The sequence below is a fragment of the Ascidia mentula genome, chromosome 3 (assembly GCF_947561715.1).
Source record: "Ascidia mentula chromosome 3, kaAscMent1.1, whole genome shotgun sequence".
In the NCBI taxonomy this organism is placed as follows: domain Eukaryota; kingdom Metazoa; phylum Chordata; class Ascidiacea; order Phlebobranchia; family Ascidiidae; genus Ascidia; species Ascidia mentula.
The window spans coordinates 9,666,539-9,681,388 of NC_138568.1; the positions used below are offsets into that span (position 1 = coordinate 9,666,539).

Below are 14,850 nucleotides of genomic sequence, written 5' to 3' on the forward strand. Positions count from 1 at the left end.
ATGCGGATTTTGGGGATATGTACGTAAAAGTTTTTTTGTGGGGGTATAGGTGTCTAAATGTGTCTTCTAAATTGTATATCGATTTGGTTTCTAACCAGTGTTTTACATCTTGTCTTTCCTTTGATGATTGTGCTAGAGTGTCTATTTTGTTATATGTGAAGTTGAAATCTCCGCCAATTATGATGTTTTGCTTTATTTCGTTTTGATTGAGGTCTGTGTGTAAACTTTGCATTTGTCTTAATCTTGTTATTGCGGCGTCATGTGTATTTCCAGATTTTAAGTAAATGTTGTATATTGTAAATATTTCTGTTTTGTTTTCGTTTCGTATTTCTAATGCTATTTTCTGTATGTGGTTGTTTTCAATTATTGTGTGGGTTATGTTTTCATATAAGTTTTCCTGTCTTAATATTATTGCTGTTCCGCTGTGTAGTCTGTTTTGTTCCGGTTGTGTTGCATTTGCGTATATTTTGTATTTGTTTTTGGATGCCCATTTTTTAATTTTGTCGTGGTCAATTTTATGTGTTTCTTGAACAAGTGTAATATGTATCTTTTCTTTTTCCATCAATTGGTAAATGTTTTGTGTGTTTCTGTTTAATCCATTTATATTGATCGAGATTATTTTTAGGTCTTCTGCCATGGATAAGGATTGAGATAGAAAAAAAAAACACAAATTTTTTTTTTTTTTTTTTTTTTTTAACAGTTAATTAATACGGTATCATTTACAGGTTTGGTTTGTTAGCTATTTAAAGAAAAGTAGAAATTGTGAAAGTAAGTATAATTTGAGCGACTATCTTCGTTTGTCTTTTTTCCTTCTTTGTTTGGTTGATTCTTGGCTTGATGTTGACGATGCTTTAGATTTCTTTTTCCTCTTCTTCTCTTGGTCTGTGCTTCCTATGTTAAAGACGTTTTCTATGATTTCTGCTTTTTTTTCGATTGCTTTATTTGTGAGCAAGGGAGAGCGAATGGGGGTCATCGGAGGATCCTGATCTTTTGAGGTACGGCATGGGGATGATAGCACCTGTAGTTGAGGGTTTTGAGCTACTTTGGGAGTTTCATAAGCTGATTTTTCCGTATTTGTATCTGAGGTTTGGATTTGGAGCTCTTGCGGCGATTCTTCGCTGTTGAATTCCTGGCTTGATTTTTTTTCGCTAGGTTCGGTGTCGGTCAGCTCGTGTATTTCGTTTAGCCGGTCTTTCTTTTTTTCTTGTATTTCGATGATATTTAATATTGGTGATAGGTCTTCGGGTTTGGGTAGTCGTGCTTTCCCCTTGGGGGTAGATCTCGATGGCAGTTTTGGAAATTGTTTTTCAAAGGTGCTTCCTTGAGGTTTTTTGAGAGATATTTTTGATATTTCTGGGCACCATCTTCTACCGTGGCCTGCCAGGCCGCAGATGGCGCATTTATCCCTTTTTGGGCATTGTGATGCCCAGTGCCCTCGTTGATTGCATGACGTGCATGCCGGGCCGAAAGATTCGCCCGGTTTGGCTACTTGAATGTTATGGCCATATATATTGTTGAGGTATTTGATATTTTCTTCTTTGTAATCTTCTATAATCAGGTGAAGGTAGCCGTTGTGGATATGTTTAAATTTTTTGTAGGTGAGGAACCGGTGTTCTACGTATGTTCTCCATTGCAACTCTGTTACTGCCTTTTTTAATAGATTTCCACCCATTTCGAGTGGGACCGGATACAGGGTGAGAGTTGTCTGCGGTTTCGGTGGTTTTTTAACTTGAATTACTAATTCAACATTCCCGTTTATTTTTATCAGAGATGGTTCGTTGAAATGTTGCAGAAATTGATCTTTTGTTTCTGTCGCAAATAAGTTGGAGTATGTTACTTTGAAAATGGATTTGGTTTTATTGATTGTCAATATCCCTTGTAGCCCACCATTGTATTCTTTTAATTCTTCAGTGAACAAGTTTATGAAATCCTCTAAATCGAAACGTTCAAAATTTAGGATTTGGACATATACTGATTGGTTCTCTTCTAAATAATAGTCGCTCATTTTGTGTTTGGAGAAAAGTAGCGGAAAGTAAAACGAAAAAACTACAATTGTTTCAAAATGTAAGACACACAAAATATGATGTTGGTATGTGGTTTTGGCGTCACTAGATAAGGGTGAGTATTCAACCGAAAAGAGTACGCTATAATTGGTTTTAAAGGGGCACTTCTACTTTATTAGGCCAATTATTTGTCCTAAAAATAGGTGTCTGACACCAAAAGGACAGCCAATTAGCCTAATTGGTTGATTGGCCCGCCGGGGAGAGCTCTTAGGGAGCAGGAGACTATGGAGGCACTCGGTCAGCTAGGCAATCAACACACTATTTACGTGAGAAAAGGCACGCTCTCAGGAGTCGCCAGATGGCGCTCTTGCGGTCGTGGATTCTCTCACACACAGAAAATAGATCCACTCCGAGTAGTGCCAAAAAAAGACACGTACCAACTCTGGGGGGATCTCTGTTAGCTCACTGCACAAAGACAAGTAAACAGTCTCAGGACGCTAGGTCCTGGCTGCGAAGCTGGCTGTGCAAACTGGCACAAGTAAACTTTCACAAATGTTTAAACTACGTTTTCTATCTGTTTTACAGGGGCGTTGTGGCTATTCGCAAAACGGTGGTAACATGCACAATGGCAAGGCGAAAAAGAAAACACACAAGCACACGTGTTGTTTCGATACTTCCTGAGATCAACCGTATAGTGGAACCAGTGAAGGCCCCCGTCAGGTAAGTATGCTATGCACAGCTTCTTGAAAGGTAGCATTTTTATCGTCCGTCCTTGTGTTTGCCGCATTGTGCATTTCACGGCTTGTTTTGTCTGGTCTCCGGCAAGCACAACAACCAAGTGTGCCGTTAAATTAATTGCTCTCCCGTCCTCCCTCTCTACCTCTCTTTCCTTGGCGTGTGCATATACAGACGACACACACACACTCATGGGATGCACCGCTGTTTCGTGCAATTGTTTTGCGAATGATTAACAGATGGTTATTCCCACATGTGTGGGAATGTGGGCCGTGCCTGGAGGTAGTGCAATACCAGGACAACCCGTGGGCAGGTCGAAGCAAGCTCCGGCACCGTGCCCCCTGTCCAAAAATCAGGTTAATACAAAGACATGCAAGCGAATCGCTTGCGTCCCAGGTATTAAACTGAGAAGAACAGAGTGGTGTACTAGTACCAACCCGGGTGTTAGTCGGGTGGACCATTCGCCATGCCGAAAGGGCTGGTTTGCAACCGTGGCCTCCGGTCGCCATCGCAAGCGACAGCAACCGGGCGAGGGGGTGTTGGATAGGCGAGTTCGCCCGTCCGGGTGACAGACAAGTAATCTGTCGGGTTCGTTTAAAACCGCGCCGAACCTGGGTCAAAAGACTGAGGTCGTGCGAGGGCACTATGGCCCCTCTGGGTATAAAATGGAAGGAACCCAGGTCTAAAACCCTCCCCGAGAAAGAAGGTCGGGGAGCCGACTACCCAAAGGGAGCAGACGGGGAACGAACGTGGGGGGTTATTTCTGGTAACTACAGGGATGAGTCGGATGATCGCTCACCGACCAGAAGCAGAGCCCTGAAGGAACCACGGTATGCCCGGGTAGCCAACCCCTTCTTAGCTCTAAAGAGCCGAGAAGCGATGCCGCAACATCCACTGAGTCCGCAACGTCCGGAAGAGTCCGTCTCGCATTTGCTGCCAAATTTTATTCCGGTGAAAAATGAAAAAAAAAAAAAATTTCCTGGTTTTTTTCCTACCGTTTTTGGCAGGCCATTCAAATTAGTTTGTTCACCACATGACGTCACAAACGGACCCATGACCCACCTCCCAACCCCCGACACGACTCCTCCTGACCGTAACAGGCGAATCCCCCCCGTAGAAACTTCGTTTCTACCTTACGTTTTGCTCTACCTCAGAGGATTAGTAAAAGACGGGGATAGCGCGAACGCAGTCCCCACTAGCAGAAATTGTACGGCCGAGTTACCCACATTTGGGGTAATCGCAAGGGTCAGCTAAGCCTAAGTGCAATGGCTAAGCCTCGCCCTGGGCCCACCGCCGGCCTAATTCTATTTTATTCGGGCGGGCTAACAGCCGCCACCACGAATATCACACAAAATTGTTAAAGGAAAGGAGGTAAATGGGGAGAAATTCATTAAAAAGAGGGCGGAAAGTAAACAAAAGGGTACAATAATTGGCGAGACGAAAAGGCACAATGAAAAATACAGTTACAGACACCGAGGGCGCTGCACGAAAAAATACACAAATGAAAACGACCGGAAATTACGAAAAATTTTACAGTTGCAGACGACAAGGACGCTGCACGAGAAAAAAAAAAAGACAATACACTACTGGGGACGACAAAAGTACGGAGTAATTCAGAGTGTTACAGACGACAAATTTTATATGATGTATGTGTTGGTTGCCCGGGGGATGGGTTTAAATTAAATATTGGACGACGTCGGCCAGGACGCCTTCGAGGTCGGCATTTGACCTGCTCCGTTGCAAAGTAAGTCGAAAGTTCATAGTGTGTTTCAGGGTCCGGATCAGGTGTTGGGGTAAGTTAATTAAAGGGCGGGGGTCGTGTTTAATGCGATTGCGAGTTTTCCAAATGGTGTGGGTGAGGGATGTATTTAACAGAGCTACAAGGGTTGAGGAGTATGGGTTGTCTGACAGGGGGGTTTTAGGGAAAGTTAGGTAACTGGGGGTGTCGAAATATGTGAAAGTGTTGTTGAGTAGGGAGTTGAGGGTGTTTTTAACAAGGGATAGAATGGGTTGTATCGCGGGACAGGTATGAAAAAGGTGGCTAAAGGTTTCCAGGGGGTAATTGCATAGGTGGCAATTGGGGGTCTAAGTCTAGGGGAAGGTAGGACTTCTGACATTTCAGGGGGAGGATTTTGTGGACTAGTCTATAGTTGAATGTTTTGAGGTAATTGGGAAAGATGGGGTGATGAATTTGGGACCAGTCGGTGTGGAAAAAGGGGTGCTGGGAATCATTTATTAATCGGGTGTAAAGGGGTTTGGATTTGGGACAAAGCAGTTCTTGTTCGGAGGGACTAAAGGAATTGATCAGGGAGAGAATATGTTGATAGTGAGTGGAGGGTGTTGTGGCGTGGGGGAGGTTATTTCTTAGTCTGAGTCTGTATAAATTTGATAGGGGGAGGCCGAGGTTATATTCAAAGAGGGAGAGTTGGGGGGTTGTTGGGGTGTCCAAGATTCGATGTTTGTAGTAATTTTTGACAGAAAAGAGAATGGATAGGTCAGCATAGAGGGGTAGATTTGCCGCGCCGTAACCACCAAGGTCACGGCGGGCTGCCAAGATGTTAATAGGCAAGGTTGGTAGGTTTGGGCCTCCGACAAAGCTTGCCACAATGCCGTCGACCCGCTCTCGTTGCTGGGGTGGTAAGGGGTAAATTTTAGCAAGGTACGAAATTTCGGGAAGGAGGATAGTTTTTGAAAGAATGCATTTCGAATCGAAGGTGAGAAAGGGGTTGCTAATAGTTTTGGCGCGGGATTGTAAAGAGGTAATTACTTGGCGCCAAGCCGCTTTTATTACTGAGGGTGCGCCGATGGGAATATTTAACGGTGTAATTTTATCCGGGTTCCATTTAATTTGATTAAAAAGGGGGTCGTCTGAGAGAGGGTGGAGGATGGCAATTGCTTCTGTTTTGGCGGGGTTCAGTTTAAGACCGGTGAATTCAGAAAATTTATTAATAAGTGACAGGGCGTTACAGAGGGACTGCCGATGCGCCACCACGAGGGTGACGTCATCGGCGTAAGCAATTGCCTTGGGAATATTGCGGCATGGCACAGGGGTCGAAATGATAGAGGGGGTGTTTTGGAGGGCAACGAGTAACGGGTCTAAAGCAATCAGGAAGAGGTTCAGACTAAGGGGGTCTCCTTGTCTGACACCTCTCCTGATGGGAAAATCCCTTGTGGCGAAGCCATTGACGAAGACCCGGGAGTGGGCGCTGGAGTGAAGAGCAGAAAGATATTGAGTAAAGAGAGGGGGAAAGCGTTTAAGATTTAATTGGAAGAGTAACCATGGGAAGGAAATAGAGTCGAAGGCTTTTTGGAAATCAAGAGAAACGAAAAACGAATTTGAATTAATTGAAGAAGCGTGAGAATATAAATCGCGAAGAAGTGTGGTTGCGTCTGAGGTAGAGGATCCGGGGGTAGCAAATTGGTTGTGGGATAAAATTAAAGAAATAAAGGGCTTGATACGGAGGTTAAGGATTTTATGAAGGATTTTGAGGTCGGTATTAAGTAAAGAAATAGGGCGGTAATTGGTTAAAAGGGTGGGGTCGTTTTTCTTATGAATGATTGTTATATGGCCGAGATTAAATTCCAATGGGGTGTAGGCGTTTTGGTAGGAGAAGTTGAGGGCTTGGGTAAGGTCGGACCCGATTAGGTCCCAGCAACGAGTATAAAACTCGATGCTGAGCCCATCGGGCCCGGGGGTTTTGTTAGGGGAAAAGAGGGAAAGGGCTTTTTTTACTTCGGACATTGTGATGGGGGATGAGAGGGAATCTAGGTACTGATCAGGGATTAATTTGGAAGGAAGTTGGGCAAATTGGTCACTGGGGGGCGGCAAGGGAAGTTGTTGGGATGTGTATAAGTCTGCGTAAAATTTTCGTGTGTGGTCTAATATTTCCTTGGGGGTTGTTAGGGGGAGTCCATGGGGGTCTTGAAATTCGAGGATGGGGGGTTTGCGACGTGAAGGGAAAAGCTGGGAATAGAGAGTTTTATCGGCTATGTTTTTGAATTGGGGATCGGAGGAGAGGGATTTAATAAGTGAGGAGCGGGCATTGGAAAGGTATGTATTATTTAGGGACTTTTTGAGGGATTGGAAATGGGCTAAGTTTTGTGGGGTCGGGTAATCATTCACTTTTTGGCGGGAAGATTCGAACTGCTGGTGAAGGAGGAGGGTTTCGGTGCGATGGAGTTGGGCTAAACGTTTTGAATGGGATTGGAGGAGGGATTTAAATTTAGTTTTAAGGGTAAGCCAGAAGTCCATGGGATTTGGGTGGAAAGGTCCTAGGGTTTGCCAGAGGGGATAATGTTGGGAGAGATCATGTTGAAAGTCAGGGTCTAGGAGAGTGGATGTGTTATTCTTCCAGGAGCCTTTGCCCCTGGGAGGAGAGGAAATGATGTTGAGGGTGAGGGTAACTAGATCGTGGTCGGAGAAGGGACATGGAGTAAATGTATGCTGCTTAGGGATTAATGGAGGGGAAATATAAACTCTATCTATTCGGGATTGGGTACCAGGGGCGCGACGGGAAAATTGACAAAGGGAGGGATGAAGAGTGCGGAAGGAGTCTTGGAGGTTAAAGGTGGATAATAAATTAATCAAAGGGGGGCTAGGCCGGCGTGACTGTGCAGGGGGATATTTGTCAAGGGTGGGGTTTAAGACGCAATTAAAATCGCCGGCCAAAATTAAGGGGTGGGGTGAAGTTAAATAAGGGTAGAGGGAGTCAAAAAAGTTATTTCGAAGGGTAAAATTCTGGGAACCGGAGGGAGCGTAAATATTAACTATATGGAAGGTATGGGTTAGGGTTGAGATGTCGGCCGCAATAATGCGACCGGCAGAGTCAGAAAATGAATTGAGAATTTGAAGTGTGGAGGAGTTTAGAAGAACTGCGACACCACCTTGGGCATAGCCTGTCGGAGGTGCCGAGTTTAAGAGGATGGGGCCAGAAGTCCATTCGGACTTCCACAGGGATTCGGTTTGGGGAGTAGAGTGAGTTTCTTGGAGGCAAAAAAGGTCAAAGTTCAAAGAGGAAAGGTACCGGAACAGGGCTCTTCTCTTAGGTGCCTGGCCTAGGCCGTTAACATTAAGGGTGCAAATTCGTAAAAAGGACGCCATTTTATTCATAATACACAAATACACAAAAGGGGGGGTGGTTTATTTAATAAAAGGTTGAGTTAAAGTCATTGGGAATTTTAGCTTTACAGGTACAAACTACTTGTTCCCCGGGCATTATATTATACGTGACGCCACAAGTGCAGCTTATTAGCAGGCGTTGGCACCTTTTATTGGTGCAACGAGACGGGCTAAGGTAGGCTTCTTCGGGAGCCCAAGTGCCACAGCGGCATTTAAAATGTGCTGTGCTGCATAAACATGTTATCTCCTTGCCTGCATATGCACACAGCATGACGTCTTCTTTTGGGGAGACGGAGTTGGACTTTTCTTGCGTTTGCGGGATTGAACTTTTGTGAACCCGTCTTCGTTCCGCTTATTTGGTTTGGGTGTGGATGACGCCATTGGTTGGTTGCGTACATCCATTGAACTGGTTGAAGTTGGGGCGGTATCAGCCAACACGGGCTGCAGGATACTGCGACGTACCGCCTCTGGTGTCTTGATGTTGTTGACAACATTGGACGTTGGGGCGCTAGAGGGTGATTGCGCCTCTGAAGTCTTGTTGTTGTTGTTGCTGGGAGTAGTAGCGGTGTTAGCCAACTCGGGCTGCTGCATACTGCGTTGTACCGCCTCTGGTGTCTTCTTTTCTTCGCCAACATTGGGCGTTGGGGCGCTAGAGGTTGTAAGCACCTCTGTAGACTTCGCGCCGCTTCCCGTGACGTCAGCTGTCACGGTTGGCGGCGCATCTTCAGTGGCAACAGCTGCCACATCTTTCTTATTCACAGGTGTGACTTCACGTGTCACACCTGGAGTTGTAACGGCTTTATCGGCCGTTTCTGGAGCCTTCGCATTTTGCGTCGGGGCGGCCTTATCAGCTGCCTCTGAGGTCTTCGCATTTTGCGTCGGGACGGCCTTATCAGCCGCCTCTGGCGCCTTCTCGTCGAGCGTTGCGACGAGCGCACCTGCGCTCGCCAACGCCGACTCGCTCTTATCTTTAACTTGCTGTTCTTCAGCACCTGCGTCTTTCGTTGCGGCTGCAGCCGCTTTTCGCTCTTCTGCATGTTTTGCGAAACTTGGGCACTCGCGTTTAACATGACCCATTTCGTGACAAAAGTCACACTTCTTGGGCTGTCCTTCGTACATAACCTCGATCATTTTCTTGCCCAGACGCAGGCGCTCGGGAATATGGTTTTTGGCCAAAATTGAGCTCTTCATTATAATGACGCGCTTGCCACAATAGACGCTTTCGTCGTCATAGACTTTCCACCCCTTTTTGACTGGGGCGAACTTCGACATGTATTCTAACAATGCCGACATTTTAATACGTGGGTGCACCTTCGACAAAAACACCCGTATTTCGTCGTCGCAGTGGGCGTTGGCGTAGACTGCCTTGCCACTAGCTCTAATTGCGGCAGCGAGCTCTTTGGCTTTGTCAGCGGAAGAGCAGTTAAAGAGCACCTTTCCATTCGGGTAAGGGATAACGCCCTCCAAAGCCCGAATGGTCACTTTAAGCTGTTTTAAAAGTTTGTACAGCTCTGGCTTCTTAAGCCCAGGGTTAAAGCGGGCTTCAACATCGAGATTGGGGTCGGTTGCAAAGGGGTCAACCGCTTGCACATTTCCGGCCGAGACAACAGGCCGGGAAGCTAACGCTTGCGCGTAATTCATAATTCTTGCTTGGTTTTGTGCGTCTCCACAACTTACGCACGGGCTGGCCACTGGCAGCTCACCTCTCCTATCAAACAAATAGCAGCCCTTACAAGGGCTGGGCTGGCTTTGCACAGTGGCCTCAGTTAGTCTAGGACAACAGATCATAAAACAGAAATCTAAGGACGAAAACTTGATACTGCTTGAAATCACTGCTGATAGATAGACTCGAATAAATTGCTATATCGCCGAATAGAGGTCAGAACACGTATGCTTGCCTTATTCAAATAGAATTTTGCTGCCAAATTTTATTCCTGTGAAAAATGAAAAAAAAAAAAAATTCCTGGTTTTTTTCCTACCGTTTTTGGCAGGCCATTCAAATTAGTTTGTTCACCACATGACGTCACAAACGGACCCATGACCCACCTCCCAACCCCCGACACGACTCCTCCTGACCGTAACAGGCGAATCCCCCCCGTAGAAACTTCGTTTCTACCTTACGTTTTGCTCTACCTCAGAGGATTAGTAAAAGACGGGGATAGCGCGAACGCAGTCCCCACTAGCAGAAATTGTACGGCCGAGTTACCCACATTTGGGGTAATCGCAAGGGTCAGCTAAGCCTAAGTGCAATGGCTAAGCCTCGCCCTGGGCCCACCGCCGGCCTTTTTTTTTTTTTTTTTTTTTTTCTCACGGCTCAGAGCGTGTGATATCTAAAATCAAATATAGATGTCACGGTTTTCATCACTGCCGTCTAAGCAAGGCGCAAAGCGACAGGGCGAAAAACGGACAAAGGAAATAATTGTGCCATTATTGGTTACGTTATGTTTTCACATTCAATATTCACTTACAATCGTCATTAACATTCATTTCGCGAAATATTAATTTCCTCTTTACTCTCTCGCAATCCCGTGTAAGTTTATGTGGTTTTTCAATTTTGTTATGATTCGGTATAGTATTTTGTTGATTGTTTCATTTGTATCTTCAAAATATGTATTGTTATAATCTAACTTTTGTTTTTCCTTTATTATAGTTGTCTTGAAAAAGGCCTGGGCTTTTACACTTAAAATAGGTTCGTTTTCGTCAAAAATATTATACATAATTTCCTGTGGATCGAAGCGTGTTTTTACTCCGTATTCTGTGATGATGTGTTTCTTTAACTTTAGAATTATGTTTTCTGTTGTTTGGCATTGTGTGAGGAGGTGCGTTATCTCATTGCTATTTGTTCTGCAAAATTTGCAGAAGTTTAATCTTGCTCTACCGTTTTTTAGTTGGTACATATTGTTTTTTTGTTTAAATTTTCCCCATTTAAAACCATTGTGTGCTGTGAGGTATGCCTTTTCTCTTTCGTCGTTTGTAAATATTTGTTTGTGTTTTTTGTTTCTGTACAGTACATTGATCCAATTGAAATTAATATTATCTGACGGGTTCGATATTATTTGTTTTGCCTTTATGAGTTCGAAATAAAAGTGCCTCAGTTTTGCTTTTTTCCAGTTTATGTCGTTGTTTTGTTCATTTAGTGTTTGATAAGTGTTTATGATTTTTCTCCATTCTTTATTTGGGTTCCATGCTTTTGGTGTCGCATTATTGTAGAAAGCTGATTTAATTTTTCTCATATGTATTCCTAGGTTGTATTGTCCCCAACTTTTCCAAATTTCGTCTATTGTATCGCTGTTTCGCATGTCTCGTATTTTTTCCATATGAGTTGCTTGTATTTTGTTAGATATGTCTGGCATTTTAATTCCGCCTTGTTTGTAATTTGCTATTAGTTTATTTCGTTTTATCGGTTCGATGGTTTTAGGGTACCACAGGAAGTTAAATAGCTGTGTATTTAAAGTTTTTATTATATTTTCTGTGGGTTCCGACGTTCGTGCAATAAACAGGATTTTCGGTATTATCAATGTGTTAATTATTGTTATTTTTCCAAAGATTGATAGGTTTCGTTTTTCGTGGCTACATATTATTCTTCGAGTGTGTTCAATTATCTTGTTCCAATTTAAGCTCATGTTATTTCCGTGTTGTTTGTATTGTATTCCCAGTATTTTAACCTCGGGTTTGTAGTAAAGAGGAAATTTTATTCCTATTTTACACTTCATTGCATTCGAAATACACAATATCTCAGTTTTCGACTGGTTAATTTTTTGGCCCGAGGCCTTTTCAAATTTTTCGAGTATTTTGAAAATTTCGTTAATTGTCTCGATGTTTGAGACGAAAAAAGTTGTATCGTCTGCATATTGTTGGATTTTTAACATAATCTTCCGATATTTAAAGCCAGTTATTTCATTACACTTATTGATTTTTTGCGTCAGATTTTCATTTATAACACAGTATAAGAGCATGCTTAAACTACACCCTTGTCTTACTCCATTTTTAATTTCAATTTTTTCTGATAAGGCTCCGTTAATAATTATTTGGCTTGTTATATTCCTATATATGATTTTTATCCATTTGATTGTGTCTTTGTTGATTTTTAGTTTTTCAAGTGTTTTATATAGGAAGTTGTGGTCGACAGTGTCAAATGCTTTTTCGATATCTGTTAAGAAAATCGCGAGTTCTTTATTATAGGTTCGGGCAATTTCTATCGCGGCGTTTATATTGTAGTGGATATGTTGGATCTGTCGTTTGTTCAATCCACATTTCTGCTCGAGAGAGATTTTTTCGTTTAGTTCATGTTGTACCCGTTTTGCGATGCTTTTACTAATTATTTTGTAGTCTGCGTTTAGGAGCGAAATCGGTCTATAGTTTTTGATTTGTGTTTTATCTTTATTTTTTGGTATAAGTTTTATTATCGAGTTTTTCATGTCTGTGTCTAATTGTTCTCGCAAAAATATGTTTGTGACGTGTTCGTGAAAGTCTTGCTTTAAGCTGTGCCAGAAATGTTGGTAAAATTCCACCGGTAAACCATCAAGCCCCGGGGCTGCATTTTTGTTCATTTCTTTCATTGAGCTTTCTAGTTCTTTTTCACTCAGGTATGGGCTAAAGTCTTTTGTGTCTATTTCTTTTGTTTTCAGATCTTGTAAGAAGAAGTCTTGTTCTTTTTCGTCCGTTCTTTTTGCCCTTCCCCAGAGGTTGGTGTAAAAATTTGTTATCTCAGTAATTATTTCCTCTCTGTCCGTTGAGATGTTGCCCTTTATGTTTAGTGCACGAATTGCGTTATTTTCTTGTTTCTTATTTTCTATTTTGAAAAAGGCTTTATCCGGTTTCTCTTCTTTTGTTCTTTCTTTTATTCTGGCTCTAATTTTGGCACCAGCACATTTCTTTTGATCTGCGGTTTTGATTTTCTTCTTTACTTCGAGATATCGAAGGTTCAGTTCTAGGTTGTCTTTGTTTAGGTTTTCCATTAAGTTGTTCATTTCTTTTTGATTGTTCGCATGTTCTTCAAGTTCTTTTTCTTTCTTTTCTTTCGCATAAGCAATTGAGCTGTTTTTTATTTTCTTTTTCAGTTTTTGCCAGTATTCATCTGTATTTCCGAAATTATTTTTGTTTTCTTGGTGTTGGAGTATCACATTTTTTATTTTGGCCGTGTATCCTTCCTCATTGAGGTGGCTAGTATTCAGTTTCCAGTGGGGGTTTCCCCAAATATAGTTTTCCGTAATTTTAATATATATACTAGGAGCAAGGTTGTGATCAGAGAAGTGTATTGGTATATGTTTGAAAGCTTTTATTTTACTTAAAATCGGTGTGTTGCAGTATATTCTGTCAATTCTAGTAGCAGATTTAGCGGTGATATGCGTAAAAGCTTTTTTGTTGGGAAAGAGAAATCGAAAGGAATCTTCTAAACTATAGGTTTCCCTCATGTCCATCCAAGAGTTTTGGTCTGGACGTGTTTTACTTTGCGTCGCAATTGTATCTATTTGGTTATAAGTCATATTAAAATCTCCTCCTATCACTATTTTTTCATTTGGTTTCGTTATCTGCAGGTCTTTTGCAAGTGTATGTAAAAGTTGAGTTCGGTGCGTTACTGCCAGTTGGCTACTTCCGGATTTAAGGTATACATTGTAAATAGTGTATTTCTCTACGTTCTCTTCATTTGTTAATTCTAAGATTATTTTATTTATTCGATTTTCTGCAATTATCTCGTGTTTTATTTCATCTTGTGGTATGTTTTTGGTTATGATGGCCGTTCCTGCGTGAATGCGTTTCCCTATTTTTGGGTCCGCGGTGGCATTATGATAGATACAAAATTTTTGTTTATTTGCCCATTTTTCTAATTTACCAAAATTATATTGGTGTGTTTCCTGTATTAGTACAATTGCCGCGTTTTCGTTTTGTGTTATTTTTTTTACGTTTTCTATATTTCTTTCGAGCCCGTTGATATTTATAGAGATGATTGTCAGAAATTCTGGAGTCATATCGGGTGGAGTTTAGTCGTTACAGGTTTGGTTTTTTAGCTATTTAAAGAAAAGTAGAAATTGTGAAAGTAAAAATAATTTGAGCGACTATCTTCGTTTGTCTTTTTTCCTTCTTTGTTTGGTTGATTCTTGGCTTGATGTTGACGATGCTTTAGATTTCTTTTTCCTCTTCTTCTCTTGGTCTGTGCTTCCTATGTTAAAGACGTTTTCTATGATTTCTGCTTTTTTTTCGATTGCTTTATTTGTGAGCAAGGGAGAGCGAATGGGGGTCATCGGAGGATCCTGATCTTTTGAGGTACGGCATGGGGATGATAGCACCTGTAGTTGAGGGTTTTGAGCTACTTTGGGAGTTTCATAAGCTGATTTTTCCGTATTTGTATCTGAGGTTTGGATTTGGAGCTCTTGCGGCGATTCTTCGCTGTTGAATTCCTGGCTTGATTTTTTTTCGCTAGGTTCGGTGTCGGTCAGCTCGTGTATTTCGTTTAGCCGGTCTTTCTTTTTTTCTTGTATTTCGATGATATTTAATATTGGTGATAGGTCTTCGGGTTTGGGTAGTCGTGCTTTCCCCTTGGGGGTAGATCTCGATGGCAGTTTTGGAAATTGTTTTTCAAAGGTGCTTCCTTGAGGTTTTTTGAGAGATATTTTTGATATTTCTGGGCACCATCTTCTACCGTGGCCTGCCAGGCCGCAGATGGCGCATTTATCCCTTTTTGGGCATTGTGATGCCCAGTGCCCTCGTTGATTGCATGACGTGCATGCCGGGCCGAAAGATTCGCCCGGTTTGGCTACTTGAATGTTATGGCCATATATATTGTTGAGGTATTTGATATTTTCTTCTTTGTAATCTTCTATAATCAGGTGAAGGTAGCCGTTGTGGATATGTTTAAATTTTTTGTAGGTGAGGAACCGGTGTTCTACGTATGTTCCCCATTGCAACTCTGTTACTGCCTTTTTTAATAGATTCCCACCCATTTCGAGTGGGACCGGATACAGGGTGAGAGTTGTCTGCGGTTTCGGTGGTTTT

The 14,850-nt window shown here is 42.4% G+C and overlaps 1 non-coding gene and 2 pseudogenes across 1 annotated transcript; all 3 read right to left on the bottom strand.

Annotated features, from left to right (window-relative positions):
* Positions 1–2,998: 2,998 nt before the first annotated feature.
* LOC145896483 (U2 spliceosomal RNA) lies at positions 2,999–3,187 on the bottom strand. The gene has a single exon (XR_014401930.1). It is a non-coding gene; the product is annotated as a U2 spliceosomal RNA (small nuclear RNA).
* Positions 3,188–3,906: 719 nt separating this feature from the next.
* Positions 3,907–4,083, bottom strand: LOC145896897 (U1 spliceosomal RNA; annotated as a pseudogene).
* Positions 4,084–10,009: 5,926 nt separating this feature from the next.
* LOC145896942 (U1 spliceosomal RNA) lies at positions 10,010–10,146 on the bottom strand (annotated as a pseudogene).
* Positions 10,147–14,850: the final 4,704 nt, after the last annotated feature.